Below are 6,000 nucleotides of genomic sequence, written 5' to 3'. Positions count from 1 at the left end.
GCTGGTCCAAACTTACGCTGAATCTTGGCGAGGAAAAACTGTCATGTCCATTTCCAAAGTGTTCCGTTGAACTCTGACCTCCAGATCAGTGAATGTAAATGGGTTCTATGGGTACCCACGAGTCTCCCCTTTACAGACATGCCCACTTTATGATAATCACATGCAGTTTGGGGCAAGTCATAGTCAAGTCAGCACACTGACACACTGACAGCTGTTGTTGCCTGTTGGGCTGCAGTTTGCCATGTTATGATTGGAGCATATGGTTTTATGCTAAATGCAGTACCTGTGAGGGTTTCTGGACAATATCTGTTGTTGTTTTATGTTGTTCATTGATTTACAATAATAAATATATACACACATTTACATAAAGCAGCATATTTACCCACTAAATCACTTACAGTACCGCTACATAACAAGAGAAGTAACATATGGTAGTCATAATGTACTGTGTAGTCTTAGGTTGGGAGGAATTTTGTTATTTTTCCTTCAGATTTTAACATTTGTATGTTAAAGCTCATAATATGATCAGTTATTCAGCCCATAACCTGTTTCTACTTGCCGTACCAGTGAGGCATCAATTCAAATCAGCCAGGTCTGAGAGGCTTACATCTGGAGAGTAGATCTGGCACAGGGTCACATTTGTTTCACTTTATATGCTTCTGCTGCAGGTTTTCAAATCAAAACAGATATTACATTTTACACCGACAGCAGTTATAGCATCATAGGCAGAACAATCCTAGAATTGCTTTAAATGGTTCATATTTTGTTACACTTTATTTAGCTCTTTTTTCACTGTGTTAGCTGATGCTTCTTGTTTTTTGCACAATATCCCCTTTGCTGCTGTACACTGCAAATGTCCCCACTAATAAAGGAATATCTTATCTTATCTTATCTTATAATGTATTTTTCTCTTGGTGATGTGTGCCTTGGCTTGGGAGGCTTGGGTTAAACTCAAAGGCTCAAAACTCTAACAAGTGATAGATTCCTGTAACCACAATGGCAAAGCTCATATAAAGGCATCTGACAAGTGTTAAACCACAAACAATTGACATTTTAGAAGATGACCAGAGTTATCTTGTGTGAAAGAGAACCCCTCTGAGAAAGGAGGGATTGGCTTATCTGAGCCCCCCATCACCCTCCCCACTCACACTCTCAGTGCCCTGCTATGATAGCTGAGGCCCGGTCTGACCTGGGCATCTGTAGACGGCTAATGCATCTGGCAGATGGCTGTATGTGTGTGTATTGGTGTGGGTGTGTGCATCTGTGAAACTGTGCTAACATTGGTGTTTGTGTTTATGTGTGTTAAGTATTCAAGCAGAGCGGCAGCCCCATCCCAGGACAAACAGGTCAATGGTGTGCAATAGGTATTAGCGCAGTTTGGGTGTGAGCCAGATGAAGAGCCAATCACAACCTGACCAGCTGGTATGTGTTTTATATCGCTGTGTGACCGACCTGTCAGCCTGATAGCAAAAACCTATCAGCTTTGACCCTGCAGACTGTAATGAGATGTTACCTTCTGACTGGACACTTTCACTGGAACAAATATGAAACATGTCACATGTTTCTTGTTTTCGTCCTGTGTAGTTACATTTATTCAGTAAATAATTAGGTGTTGCTGGTTGGTCAGCAGGTGGGACACCTCACACAGCTCCAGTCTGTAGTTTAACTACTGTTTTAAATCAGTATGAATGCTAAATAGAATTGCCAAAAGGGAGGAGGTATATTCATCCCTGTAAATGACCATTTCAAGTTCTCTTTGAATGATATCCTCCTTGATGAAGAAATATAAGCATCTCCTGAATGATTTAACAATACTATAGGTTTATGTTACGGCGATCAGTTTCACATATTTCTGCTTTGTTATAGAGAAATCATGTTTTTTTTCTGTTTGGGACAATTCACTTTCACTGCAGGTTAGCATAAAGACTGGTAGCACAGGGAAACCAACCTGCATCTGTCCAAAGTTCAATAATACTCCTACCAACACCCCTTAAGCTCACTAAGAAACACACTATATCTCATATGTATCATATATCTCATATCTCAGAAACAGAAATGTCAAAAATGGATTTACTGGAATTGACCTACCGTATAGCCCAGTGGGAAACCTCCGGGTCTGAGAAGTGAAGCCAAAGCTGAAGTGTCTTAAACCTGCATTCTCTCTACCAGCCAGCAGGGGGCGACTCCTCTGGTTGTATAGAAGTCTATGAGAAAATGAGCCTACTTCTCTCTTGATTTATTACCTCAGTAAACATTGTAAACATGAGTTTATGGTCTCAATCACTAGTTTCAAGTCTTCTTCAATACAGCATGATGTTCATTTAGTAAATGATGGTCCCATTTAGAGTCAGATAGACCATAAAGCAGGGGATGCTTTAGGGCGGGGCTACCTTGTGATTGACAGATGACACATGATTCGCTACCACGGAGTTGTCCGGTCTGAGTGTTGTTTGTGTTTTTGTCTTACAACTTTAATCCTTTCACAGTGTTCTCAGTTCTTGAAAGTGACATTTTGGTTGCTTAAAAATGTCTTATTCAGCGTTCCATTGTGCTTAGCTTCACCCTCTCGGGTCACTTCTGGTTGGAAAAAAACAAGATGGCGACAGCCAAAATGCTGAACTAGAGGCTTCAGAACGTCAGTCCACCAACCAACGGGTGACGTCACGCTGACTACGTCCACTTCTGACATACAGTCTATTATATAGCGAAAGTATTTCTTGGCGAACAGGAATGTACTGCGCCCAACAGCTGTTTGCGATGCTAAACTAACCGCCTCCTGCCTCTAGCTCCCTGCTTAACTAACTAACTAGAGAATGGCCTTCTCCTCGAACTCGCTAAGGAAGCAAATAAGTGAATTTCCCAAATGTCCAACTATTGCTTTAATGTTGTTGCTTTTTTTTTTTAAACAAATTGCTCCTTTGGAGTATCTTCTTACATGTTTATGTACTCAGGCTTGAACCCCTGTCTTCTTATCAAAGAACTATTCATTTTCTAAAGCAGCTGTTCATCTTATGTCTTGAAAGCCTTGAAAATACGCAGGACTTTGAACTTGAAACCCTCTATTAAAGCTCTATTAAACGGCAGGTAACCATAGCAGGAATACTTATTCTTCACACTGTATTACCAGTTAACTCCAAATCATGGCCTACAAGCAGAATTTCAAAAATGGGTGACGATTTAAACAGCAGCTGTGATAATGCACTCTGACGTGTCTGGAGATGAAGTTTATATAGAAAACAATGGATTGCCTCTACCTCTGTAAAGTTTTGAAGTAGGATAGCTTTACCTTTGAGACATACGGTATCCTATACTGTCATGACTAATCTGGGTCAATTAAAGTGAGATCAAGTTAGAAAATCCCTCAGTCTCTATAAACAAATGATGTGTCCTATTGATGGGGAAGTGTTGTGTGTGAGTTTTGTAATCAGAGGGTGAGCCTGTAGGGACAGGTACAGGAATGCAACGATGGAGGCAGTGGAGAAATATCGTCATCGGAGGCTGTGTAGGTGATAGAATGTATACAGGGTGTGTTTATGTGCCAGTTGTTTGACTTTGTGTGTGTGTGTGTGTGTGTGTGTGTGTGTGAGGTGTGGTTCTGCCTTGCCTATCTTTGCATTCCTAACTACACTAACTCCTCTACACGACTACCATGGCAACCCAGAAGGGGAAAGGCACTAAATCTGACACCCACCTCTCCCTTTGACTCACACACACACACACACACGCACACACACACACACACACACACACACACACACACACAATTAATTCCTGGTGCCTGGCTCTCAGAGGCATACAGTTACACGAGGGGGTTACCTTTGAATGTTCAGGTTTTAAGAGGGACGACCTGTGGAGAAGAAAGTGAGTCCCGAGGGAGCTGGTGTACATTCTGCCCCTCTCGCTCTTTGTAGTGTTTCCGACAAGCAGTAAACAGACCGACTGCAAACAGAGCTTCCTTCCGTCTTTCATTTCAAACACCTGTTGAAAATGTTCAAATTTCACTTCAACTTAAAGTTGAGCTTTTTTTTTTTTGTAGAGGAGGAGAATCTGAGAGAAGCATTGAGTTTCAAATGGGAAGTCTAATGTCTCCAGTGACGGACTAAAGAGTATTCTTCACATGCAGGCCAAATGCAACAAAGACCTTTTGGTGTCGTGACAGGATATCTTTTATGGGGCTTCCTGTGGTAATGGGAAGTTACACACAGAAACAGACAGAAACCTGAGCAGCACACTACCTGGTTTGTCAATTAGCCCAAACAAACACAGTAAGAGGGCAAAACTCTGAACTGCTCCTTTTGGGTAAGAGAAATCTCTCTAGCTCTGCGGTAGAGATTTCCAGAATAAAGCTCATGTAAAATGGCAACAACAAAAACCGCCACATGAGCATGTAATAAGAGATTACATGAAAGAACGCCAAAATTATTTTCATTTAAATCCTTCTAATAGTTTAACATAAGTTGCATACCATGTAATGACCATATCCCTGAATCCAGCTATACTATGACTCTTTTCCAAATACTATGCCATGACTTTTTTCAAAACACTATACTATGACTTTTTTAGGACATGCTATACTATGACTTTTTTAGGACATGCTATACTATGACCTTTTTAGGACACGCTATACTATGACTTTTTTAGGACATGCTATACTATGACTTTTTTAGGACATGGTCTACTATGATTTTTTTTCAACATACAATACTATGACTTTTTTTTTAAACATACTATACCATTACTTTTTTTTCCACAAACTATACTATGACTTTTTTCACCTGATTTTTTTTTTTTTATTACTTTTTGCGACATAGTATACTATTACTATTTTTTCAACATTCTATACTACAGTATGACCTTTTTGGACATATTATACCATGACTTCTTTCCAAATACTATGCTATGACTTTTTTTTTTACTCTGACTTTTTTTTTTATTATTATTTTTCGACATACTATACTATGACTATTATTCCGCCTTACTATACTATGACTTTTTTTCGACACCCTATACTGTCTTTTTCGACGCAATATACTATTACTTGTTTTTCAACATACTATGCTATAACTTTTTTAGAGCTGGTTAATGTGTCCCGGGAAAGGGAAGTTTGGGGTCCCATGCTGGAGCTTTTTTTCGACTATGACTTTTGTTTTTACTATTTTTTCGACGTTCTATACTATGTCTTTTTTTCACCTGACTTTTTTTTTTACTACTTTTTTCGACATACTATACGATGACTTTTTTTTTGCCTTACTATACTATTACTTTTTTTCGACATACTATACCATGACTTTTTCCAAATACAATGCTATGACTTTTTTTGACGTACTATACTATGATTTTTTTTCAACTGAATTTTTTTTTTATTATTTTTATTACATACTATACTATGACTTTTTTTTCGCCCTACTATACCATGACTTTTTTCGACATACTATACAATGACTGTGACTTTTTATTATGTATTACATTTTTTAAATTTTTGACCAAAAATGAGATTTTTTTTCTACTTCAAATTTGTTTCCGGAGTAGAAATCATAAACTATTTCACTAAGGAACTTCAAATTTGGTCTGATGGTTGACAGTGTGGTCTAGTTGTGCCTTTTGGGGATTAGAAGTCCAGGGTGCCCAAACTGTCCCACTGTGATTTTTTTCTACTAGAATTTGGTTTCCGGAGTTGAACTCGTTCCATTAGTTCCAAAAGGGCAAAAAACCTTTGGCCCAAAAGTAGGGGTCAAGCAGTGAGCGGGGGTATGTGAGCCATGCTCACCTATGCCTTGTTTTCTGACATACTATACTGTGACTTTTTTTCAAATATACTATACTATGACTTTTTTTTCAACATTCTACACTATGACTTTTTTATTACTTTTTTTTTTTACATACTAAACAATGACTTCTTTAACATGACTGTAATATGTGTAGGGATATCCTTCCACTGTTTTGTAGCTGTAACTGAAAAAGTAGTTTGAGTAACGTAAATTTTGTCGAGCAATGTTTTAT

The sequence above is a fragment of the Sebastes umbrosus genome, chromosome 19 (assembly GCF_015220745.1).
Source record: "Sebastes umbrosus isolate fSebUmb1 chromosome 19, fSebUmb1.pri, whole genome shotgun sequence".
Taxonomy (NCBI): Eukaryota; Metazoa; Chordata; class Actinopteri; order Perciformes; family Sebastidae; genus Sebastes; species Sebastes umbrosus.
The sequence above is the reverse complement of the archived record's forward strand: the minus strand, read 5'-3'. Positions refer to the sequence as shown.